The sequence below is a fragment of the Melospiza melodia genome, chromosome 11 (genome assembly GCF_035770615.1).
Source record: "Melospiza melodia melodia isolate bMelMel2 chromosome 11, bMelMel2.pri, whole genome shotgun sequence".
In the NCBI taxonomy this organism is placed as follows: Eukaryota; Metazoa; Chordata; class Aves; order Passeriformes; family Passerellidae; genus Melospiza; species Melospiza melodia.
The window spans coordinates 12,828,396-12,839,941 of record NC_086204.1 but is presented as its reverse complement, the minus strand read 5'-3'; positions in this window follow the sequence as shown (position 1 = coordinate 12,839,941).

Here is an 11,546-nt window from a genome sequence, read left to right as displayed (position 1 = left end):
AGAGCCCTTGTGCAGTGGGGTGAAGCTTCGTGCCCTGCCACATGCCAGCAGCTCGGCCTGCTGGGCAGCGCTGTGCTCGCAGCGCCGCTCCCCTCCAGCTGCCCCGCGGCCATGTGCCGTGTTCGGGTGGCTCGGGTGTGCCTTCTTCGGAAGCTTGGCAGCAGATTTCTGTTTAGAGCAGATTCTCATGATAGAATGAACCTTACCGCACCTGTTGAGCTGAGATCCTGTGCAGGAATCTCAGCGTCTGTGAGGCACAAGGGAATGGTGGTTGATGATAATGATGAATATTTGATGCAGCTGTCTCTTACACAGTCACTGCATAGTGAGCAAAATGGCTTATGTTGATAAAAAATTACTGGGTGGGGTTTTTTTTTCCTGTTTTTTGTTGAATATTTTAACCTGTAACACTTACTGCCAATTTACTTTTCTTGGAGATGATTTTATAAAATTAAGGAAAAAATAATGTAAGTAGTCTTTTTTAGAGAATGGACTTGATTGTCTTATAGCCATTGTTTCAGTATATGCTGAACTGTGCTTCAAACTTGTCTACAGAACCACCTTTTTATTAGAGGCTGTAATAAATTTCTTGGGTTATGGGTAGAATAAACTGACTAGAAAGCAGATATGCAGAAAGACTCCTTTGTACCCTGCACCCAATAGCTGTTCCCTGTCCTTTTGCTGTACTGGAAAGTTCTGAGTAGTTTATTGTTATGCCTTAACTCATACCACAGTAAATGGACAGTGGCATACAAGAAAATCAAGTTTGAAATTTTCTGGCCCAGTAACTTCTGCCATGTATAGCTTTCCAGGAGCTTCTCTTTACTTTCAAGGAACTTCTCTTGACTTAGAGTGGTGGTGTTGTCATGAGCAGGATTTGGTTCTTTGATTTCACTTACTTGTCTTGCTAGATTAACACTTTACATACTGCTTTATACAGACTGTGGATCTTTGAGGATTGCGTAATAGATAGGAACCAGTCAAGTCATTTTAAGAAATCCTTGATATACACTGCAAAATGCTGAGAATTTAAGAAGAGAAGGGAGGGGAAAAAAAGGTGAAGACTTGCCGTGCTTGCATTTGTGGTCAAGCTATAAATACCAGAATATGCAGCCCAACACAATGGGATCTTTATGGTAGCTGTTCTCACTTAACTTCTCTTTTCCACATTAATTGCTTTTTTTTTTGTTACAGTCTTACTGCATTAACTAATATTGCAGTGCAAAAAATTTTACTCGGACCTGAAGTAGAGGCAAACTTTCTCAAGTGCATTTTCTGCAGGATTTAAGATTTGTTTACCATTTTTTATCCCTCTAAACATGCAGACCTGATTGCTGTCTGGTGCCTCAAGGACAACTTTAATAGATACAGATGTTGCATCTGTTGTTAGATAATCTTTCTAAAAGCTTTAGAGGGATAAATAAAAGATAAATATGCATAAAGAGGGTTTCAACTGTCCAGTTGTGCCACCTGGGAGGCAGGTCAGATAGCTTTGCAAGTTACTTTGAGGTGATGAAACCCTTTTTGTAGTGTCTGAGAGCTGAATTAGGAGATGGGTAATGTGTTTCTTGTCCAGAACATGTGACTCAAGAGAGTGCCACCACACCCTGGAATAGCATTCTGTCAAAATTATCTCTTCTTCCTCTTCAGGCTTCAGTTACCAAAAGGTACTTGTGATGGTGGTCTTTTGATATGGTTTTATTTTTTAATGGGTTTCTGTGCCACAGCTTATTTATCATTTGTATAGAGGTTCAGTAAGTTGGTCAGTGTTTGATGCAAAAGAGAAGATGTGGGGAAGGAGATGAAGTCTTTGATTAGGTTACCATTCACTTTCTGGGGCTTTGTGCTCTTATATAAGCTGTTCTTAGTGAGAAGGATTTATTTCCATTAAAATCTCTAGTGAGAAAGACGAATTTTAACACCAGAGAAGGCCATAGAGTGTGCAAAATTTGTGTTCAGTCTGAAGGGTTACTTGGAATAGCATGCCAAATTGTGTCCATCCAAAGTTTCCTATCTACTTAGATGCAAATTCTTAATGTCTTGTATCTGGCAAGAAGACCAGTGTACTAGCAATGGTAAAACAAGCTGACTTGCCTGAGACACCAAGCAATTATATTCTAAGGCAGCTCCTTTACGTTAAAAATATGTTTTATGGCTAAAGTTTTAATTAACAGATTAAAATAATCTGCACCTTGTTTATTGTATGATTATGAAAACTGCTGGTGACTTTGTGTTTCAGATGGTTTGGGGCTAGCTGCTGTGTTAGCCAACATTCACGTGCAGAGGGTTAAGCATGTTTATGGTCAATTTTCATTACAAAGGCTGCTTTCTACTGGAGTAGGCTTAAGTCTAAAATGAGTTGGCATTTTGGCCCTAATACTTGTCTCAAGGGTAAATCTGTGCCCCAGAGAGCACATTACCTCACAGTGGCTGTAGATTGCATTGGGAAAAGGATACATGCACTATCTTGCTCATAAGATTAGCGTTTTAGAATTGCATGGCAAATAACTGATACAAAACCTGACCCTGTTTAGAAGTTACAGATGTAGTTACACTTTTCCATAGGAGCTACATGTGTCTGAGAATCTGTTGGTGAGACTTTGTACTATGGTAGAAAATTATATTCTTATAGTTTCTTAACTACGGAATACTTTGTGCTTTCCTAAAAAAATTACTACTTGTCAAAATGGCATACTCAGTATCATCCTTATCAGGTTTTGGAAGGAAAATGCATAATTTGAACTGTTCATGCTTACTTCTGCTCAGTAGGAAACTTTCACTTAGACAGTTGTCACTTCCCTTTTTTTAAGTCTGAGGAGTGAACTGCCACTCTCTAGAGCATTTGATTATAATTCAGTAGCACAAGGGCTTTTCTTCCTGTATCTGAAATATTAGGACCTTTGTCAAGGTCCTGTGAAAATGGTTGACATCTCTTCAGGATTGTTTTGGTACTTTCTATTGAAACTCTGTTAATCCCCTTTATATGGTAGTTACATTCCCATACACAGAGGTTTCTGTGTTTTTCTTAGTTAATTTGTGTTTGTTGTTTTGTTTGGGTTTTTTTTAGGGATGATAATAATTAAATTCTGGTGGCTTGGCCAAGTAGCCAGTGATTTCTTGAAAAAATGGGCTGGTGATACCAAAAGTACAAGGAATCTTTTTGTTGTTTCCTATGTAATCCTTGGGGGCAGCTAGAATTAACAACAACTTGATGAGATAAAAAAGTCTCTAATGATACCCTCTTATTAAAGAATAAAATTAATTGCATATTTGTTTGGGAAGGGACATCAGGACACACCATTACTAAACAAAATAAACAAGTCCTTATAGTCATTGTGCCTTACTGAGGTCATACAGAGGGACTATTTTCTCAGTAGTAATAATGTTCTTTAAAGAAGGTCATTGAAGACTGCCCAGCATCATTGTTGTAGGTGCTGTAGCTGGGAAAGCAGTCAGGTACTGCTCTGAGCAGCTTCTGCTCAAACAGCCAAAGCCTGCAGGAAATGAATACACACACAGTCCTTCCAGACTCAAGGGAAACCATTAAAATATCTCTGTCCTCATTTCAGGGTCTTTCATAGATAATGTTCCTGATACTCTGCTGTACCCTCGTCTAAGTAAATAAATTGTAAAAGTAAGTTTTGACTGATTTTTGCTGATTGCATTAAGACATTGCATCATTTGCATTGCAACCACTCAGGACTTCTTGTGTTGTTCCCAGTTCTTTTCACAACAAATAGACCTCCTGGCAAAAAGCACAGAATCAGATTGCTCCACTTTCCTTGCATCAGGTTGTGTTGGGATTTTTTCATCAAAATGCTACATAAATTTTAATCTTAATGCTGAATGGAAATATTTTAACATTCCATTATGTATTAGTAAACCAGTTACCTAGTTAATTATTATCCTAGAGTTGTTTATTCTCATTCTTGAGCTTAGCTGTGGTCAAAAAAGACCCAGTCCTGCTGGACTGGAATAAAATGAGATTTTGCTTTTCAATTCAGTGGCAGTAGAGTCAAGCCTTCACTTTTTTCATTTTCTACTGTTACTGCCTTTTTTTTGTTTCTTCATGGCTTTAGTTCTTAAGGAAATTTATGGAACAGTGGTCCTGATACCAAGACCTATGGCACTCCCTGCTATTAATCTTATCCTGTAATAAGAATTGGCTGTTTATTTCTTCCCTTTTTTTTTTATGTCTCAACCATTTTTTTATTCTCCTGAGGCTCTGCTTCTCACCCATGGTTACCAAGTTGCCTTAATAGCCTCTTGTGATGAACAAAATGCCACCTCTATAAATCTTTCTGTCTCAATTCATCCACTGTTTCAGTGGATCTGACCTTGAGAAGTTGTACTTGATCTTTGAGGGCCTGCAGATATTTCAGTTCTCTCCTGTGTGGGCTGTGGCCACGTCCCAGGCAGCTGGTGCTTGTAGGCCGTGGAGCAGAGCAGAGTCCTTGCCCAGCCTGACTGAGCCTCGTGAGCTCCTGCCCTCCTTGCTTTCTTCCAGCTTCACCTCCTTCCAGCCTGGTGCTATTTTGCTCCTTAGAAAGGACTGAATACTATACTTGTTTTTAAGGGGTACTAATAAATGCATCTGGGGCAAAATGCTGGGCCAGCTTTTGCTTTCATGAGAGTCTACACAGTACAGAAATATTCTCCTTTTTTTCTGAGGGAAGTTGCTGCTTTGTCTCTGCTCTCTTGTACACCTACAAATCTATGAGGTCAGCTTTTTATATGTTTGCTAAGGATTTTACCTCATATTATGGCATATGAACTGTGATTTAGTAGCTAGCTTCCTTTCTCACACTGGATTCTTTTGGTAATCACTGTACTGCTGATGTGATACATGTGAATTTTAGATAGCCTTTGCTAAGTTTAAGTAATAAATTAATTTAGGTTTCTACCACTGTTTAATAATTAAAACTTCTAGCAGTACAAGCAGAGGCACTTCATGTGTATGCTTTTAGCTTTTCTTTGCCATTAAGAGTTTTAAATGTTACAACCTAATTGCCCAAGAGCAGAACAAATGATTTCTAAGCAGTTTGAAATTAAGAGAGAAGCAAGCTCCAGTATATATAATTTTTGTATTTCAGTGCATTTCTTTCGTGTAAAAAAAAAACAAACCAAACTTTGACGGGGGGGGGGGGGGAAGAAAGCTAAGCTTGATCTTTCAACCTTCATCCAGCAGATTTTAGTCATCATACTTTGCCAGAGCTTGCTAGCAGAGTTTTGGCAGCAGTGGATGGTGATGTCACATGCTGCTGTAACCTGAATTGCAGTAGTTCCTCATGCCACCAGATGAGAAGGGAGGTACTAACTAATTCCTGAACTCTCTTCTAATGTTTATGCAAAGTACAGCTTAGAGAGCAATACAAAATCCTTGTTAAAGGGGAAGGAGGGAGAGAAAGGGGAAAGCTCTCTTTGTGCCTTTGCAGCAGTTTCATAACTCGAAGGTCTGTTTGTCATTCTTAGTGCCTCAGTGGAGGTGCTTTGCATTCTAATGTGTACAGTCCTAAAGCTGAATATGCAGTGTGACAGGAGGGGCTAGAGGAGATGTTCTTTGTCTCAGAAGCTTTTAGAAAATGCATTTTAAATTCTTAAGATGATGTGGGGAAAAAGAAGCAGTTAATCAGAAGTGTTGTTTATTGCTCAGTTTAGTTTGCACTGAGGGGAGCTGGGTTGTTGCTGTCCTTGGAGCGCACGAACACAATTAGTTACCAGTGGGACACGTGGTGAACCTCCAGGAGGAGGATCTGTCATCATTCATAATTGCCCTTTGCAAGTAAAGAGCACTTGGTATGATGTCAGAAATCACCCATCAGCTTGAATTAGGATGGCTCAGTGGTAATTATTGTACATAGCTTTTCATTGTGTAAAGCAATGAATCACTACAAATCACAGTTCTCTTTATAATTTTGCCTATAATATTATCTTTACAGTATTTTAAGTGGCTTTGCATTATTGGTCTCACATTCAACTACATCTTAAATTTGCTGTCCCTCTACATGATTGGGTGTTGGCTATGCATTATCATAAACTATTTATATAATTGATTTTTAAGTCAACCTTTCGCAGCAGAAATGATTTGGATAGTATTCTAATTAAGTACAAAATATGGGCTTAGTTTTTTTTTCATCATTCTTTTTTGTGAAAGTTTTATAGAGGTGAAAAAATTTGTCATGGGTTTGTCTCATTTGTAGTATTTGTCTCATTTGTAAAGTATCTCCAAATGTCTAATGTTAATTAATTAATGTCATCCTTATCAGATAGAGTAGTCTAAGAACATGTTTTAAAAAGGAAGGAAAATGATATTTTTGTTCAGTCTGTTTATTTGCTGCACATAGTAAATATCCTTATAGTTATGAAGTTAAAGGTTCTATCACGGTATGGTAAGTATTGAAAGTAGTTTCAATTGAGTTAAGAAGGGAATAGAATGAAAATAATTTAAAACTGGTTCACACCAGCAATTCTTCGTGCACTATTAACTGCTAAGATCTAGTCACAAAACATTATTCTGAGGAGAAAAGGTTTAGTGAACCCTAGAAATTGGATTTGATTTATGCCAGAAAATCTGCCTTTTCACTGCTTGAGATTTCTATGGAAGGAAGCCACAGTCTTTTACCAAATGGTTTCTAAGGTAACATCTTATAGCAGAGCATCTGAAACCAATTTGGTTGTTAATGAGGAGTAGTTCTCACGGTGGTGGGAAAGTGTGGAGTGAAAAAAAGGCTTTAAGATTTGGCAGTCTGTCTGTAAAGGCATTTAAATAAATGTGTGCTGCTGCTCTGCTTATGAAATTTTTACATGACTTACACCTTCATAATTGCCTTCCAAATGTACAGGTCTCCTTCCAGATTTTATTGATAGATTCTGCATGATTAAAATATTTGACTACTACAGATGAATAATTTAAATAGCTGGCACTTTTCCAGTGGAAATCTCTTTACTATTGCTGAAAGAAAAATTTGCATTTTTGGGGTGATAGTTATTTCTGCTGCCAGAAATCCATCAGTGAATTGGTGCCATATCAGAGCAATAGCATCCCAACTGATATCAGAGGCCACTTGCAGACTTCCTGGGATTGCTGTGAGACACATTCTGAGAAGTTACTCTTGCACCTACTCTCTGTCTAGGGTTCTGAGGAGATAAATGGTGGGTCAGTGAACAGAAATGTGTGGTCATTTTACAGTAGATGATCTGAATATCCTCTACAGTCAGAGCCTCTTTGGGATGGAGGGAATAGAGTGCTTCTGTCAACAATGGCTCATTGCCATTTCTTCCTTCCTCTCAGGAAGAGAGAAAACCAGCAATTCTGGCTTCCCTTTCCCTGGATACACAATAAACATGTAATGGCTCTCTCCTACCCTCTTGCCTTGAGGGAAGGCTGTATTCCTGCATTTTGTTTCATTGCCTGTGTAGACTTGCCTGAGTAGAATTGCAGAGTTTTAAATCATGCCTGCTTACTTTTTCTGCTCATGTTACTGAATTCTGTTAGTGTGTTCTGAGTTGCACAGGGGAAAACCAGTCCTCTGTTAAGCAGTGGATCATATTTAGCAGACAAGCAAGCAAGCAAAAGAATAAGAACGAAAAGCATTACCCAAGTAAAACTTACATACTAAAAGACTTAAATAATTCATAATCCAAATAACTTTTGCAGAGTCAAGAGAAACTTGCCTCAAATAACTGAGTTTTAGATAAACCCGTGTGCTGCTTTTGTTCTGGCCAATTATAAACCATTGATTATATAATGGGAGTCTGCTCAGTGTCTTTCAGTTATTGTTGATGGTGTCCTACCAGTTTTTCCAGAAGCCCATTGTCTCCATAGGCTCCATTCCCTCAGGAGTAGCTGCCCTATTTTCTATCCACATTGGGTGCCAGTCTTGTACCCTGAATAAAATATCCAAGTTATTTTGTAAAAGTAATTGTTATTAAATTTGGATCTCTTACCTTGAAATAGTCTCTATTTGCCTCATGAAAATTGTAGAGTGCAGTAACTTCATAGCAAGGTTGACTTTGGCAGAAGGAAGCCTCTCTAGAAATCTAGAGAGAGGATGCTTGAATATTTTGTCATCACTTGCTGCATAGGATTTTCAGAGTAACTGACACTGTTAAGATAAAACTATGCCAAATAGTTTACTATGGCAAGTTTACTTGGGTTCTAGTGCTGAGGTAGTAGAAAGTTAATGTGACATTATTGGCTTGTCTGAGAGCAGCTGTAGGGAGAGTGTTGGGTTATACAACAGAAAGAAGGGCTCCAGGAGAAAAGTCATTCAAGGAGAAGGTCATTCTGATCTTTTGTTGATTGGCTAGGACACAACTGTGCTTTTGTTTTTATTTTTTTAAATTTGAATAAAATAATTGATTAAATCACATTATTTAACTGCTGCTGCTAAAGGGAGAACTTGTTTTGCTCCATCTCTTGCACAAAATTTAGTGGGTTTTCCTCTCTGAAGAATTATGAGGAATGATTCAGGTTCATGAATAATTCTGAAATTGTACTCTCTTTTTTGGCCATTTAACAGTCTGAGTCAGCTTGTCAGAGGATCATATGAATACAAAATCAGAAGGAGGATATAAGACAGACAGCAAGGACAACAGTAAGGATTGTCTGTCTTTGGGACTTTCCATAGAAGAGGCATGTGGTTTTGTGAATGCCTGAGCAGTTAACCTGGAAACGTGTTATATGTTCATTTGCATTATGTATGGCCATTTCATGTTTTATCATCACATTTTCTCATAAGGTAATTAGGAAATCAAACTGTATGAACACCAAAAAATTCAATATATTCATAAGATGTGTTATATTGATGTAATATTGAAATAGTAGAACTAAAACTAACAGCATCAGTTGTTACAAGCCTGGTATGGTATAAAATGCCATAGATATGTGATGGGTGTCTACAAGTTGAGAAGAGAATATTTGAGCTTTTGCTTTTGAGAGTTTTTAGGTGATTAATTTGAGGTAAAAAATCAGCAAGGAATGGTATTTTTACAGATGTTTCCTTTGTCAACTCTAAATTTAGTACTGATGTCAGAAGATCATTAGTGTCTGATATGATCTCTAAATATTCTGGCTGGGGTTTCACCAGCAGGAACTTTCCTAATGTTATTCCACTGAATTCAAGTAGCCAAAATTATTCATATCACTGGATATGATATGAATCATATCACTATGATATGATCATATCATTTTTATATGTTCAAATGAATAATTGTTTCACATTTCACAAAAAACATGATGCTGTGCCACAAAGGGAGGGAGAAAGCAGGGGGAGAAAGCAGATCCTTGTTCTGTTTTGAAAAACTGTTGGTGCTTTGGATCTCTCTCTGTAGTTCTACAGCTTTGTGAGGGAGAACAGAAAGTTAATGAGGCTGAGAGCTGAGATTGTGCATAAATCTGGGAGGGGGGATAGCGGGTGGTTTGTTACTTGTTTTACATATTTGGTGGGGTCAGGGGTGGAGATGTTGCTGATTTTCTGGTTTTGAGGGCTTGGGGGTGGTGTTGCTGATTGGCACGTTTGAGGCTTTTTTCCCTGTAACAACTGCATTGTGAGCAGGAGTCTGCCTTTCTAATAATCTCTGTATCATTTTATGAGTTGTCAGAACATTTTCTCACTCCAGTTTTGATGGCAATGTTCTTCTGGGAAAGCGATGAGTAACTGTGACAAAATAACATTGTAACCAGTTAAGCTTGCTTTCCATGGATTTGTGTCCTCTGACCTATCCATATTTTCACTGCAGTATCCTTGTCCCTTACAACCACTAGTTTTTCACAAAATCTGTAGAAATGTAATTGTCTTGCATGTTTTGCAATCTGTCAAATTTGGCTTAGTTCAGTCAGTGAGGTAACAGGGCTATTTCCCTAGGAAAGAAGTTAAAATATTAGCTAAATATAGGAAGCTTTTCCAAACTTACTGGTATTTGACATAGTTTCTTGAAAGGAGCTCCTATTTCTTATCAGCAAATTCTAGGGAACAAATATATTAAATAATTTTAGAAAATGGAAGAGATGGAAAGTGTGTAGGTTCGTACTAGTTTTAAATGCATGATTGGTTTCTGTCTTTTAATATATATGTACAGTGTGAATTACATCTCTGTGAGCAAAGGGGAATCCCAAACATGTGAGAATGTTAACGTGTTCAAAGAGCATTGTTTAATTGTCACTGCAATGAGAATTCCTAACGGAAAAAGAATTAGAATGTTCAGTCCCTTCACTTTCGTTATCCTTCTGCATCTATGACTTGTAACTTCTTTAAACATGTGTGTAAACACAGGAAAACTGTGGTTTCTAAAGTCTAGAAGTGTTCTATTAGTAATATAATTAACTTATCCACCTATTGTTCATGATTAAGTTGGCTTGCAAAGTGGTAATATTAAGTAATTGTTGATTTCTTTTTGATTACTGTGTAGTGCACCAGGACTGTTGTAGTTCATTTTTAGGCATAGAAATTGAGATAATTTCCTCCAGATTGATCTTGCTGTCTTTATTTCTTGTGTAACAAGTATGCATGCCATCACTGAATTTGGAACAATAACAAAATTTGTCTGATTTTTGTTTTCTTAGCCACTCTCTCTCTTTAACTTAAAGGGTTAAATTTAAAAAAAAAAAAGTTGTTTGTCCTAAATGTTCTTACTGAAATCCATTATGCATGAAAAGAGTCTGAGTCCATTTGCAAGACCTCTAAATGAACTCCATTCATTCTGTGCTTAGAAATGTCCATTCAGCCAGAAACAGACACAATAGTTACAACCTCATTTATTTTGCACCAGTACCGGCATATTAAAAGTGAAGAGTTTGTTGTGAAGAAATATAGTAATTTTTCTGTGCTGGTTATATAATTTTGTAATAAAATCCCTTTAGGATTTCAATATTGTAAAATTGCATATATATTCTTTGCCCATGAGTATAATGTAGTAGCATTGCAGTAATCTAAAATTCTTAAACATTCATGAGGATTTTGAAGTAGCTATTTTGAAAACCAACTTGTCTTAGCTGACTGTAGCCTGACTTAGCTTATTTTGATGTAAAACAAGTTGTAGAGACATTTATTTCTAGTTGGCTCAGAAATTAAACCAATTAATAATCATAATTAGTGGCTATGAAAAAAAAAAGATAGAAATATTTAAAGTTTTGTCTTTTAGAACATTGAAACTTTGTTTATGTTTGGAAAGTAAATTATTTATGAATGCATGTCAAAATCATAGGAATGTAGTATTATAGTTTCATCAAATCCATGAAGTCAAGAGTTTTGTTCTTGACTCCACATTTTGTTGGCCTCAAATATTAAGTGGAAATTGTTCTTTTGTGTCTAGCAGCATGTCATGGTCCTGATGTGTATGGGTGGGAGATCAGACCATATTATATCTTAGTTTAAATGACTTTGAGCGTTCAGCAAGACTTACTGGCTTTCCTTCTAAGATCAGGAATGAGCCAAAATGGTAAGCATTTAGTAAAACCTGGTTCACCTTCCATGCAAGTTGGGCTTTTCTAAGTCCTCCTCGTTGCTGCTGGTTGTTAAAGTGTGTGAGAAGGTCCTGCAGCCTCC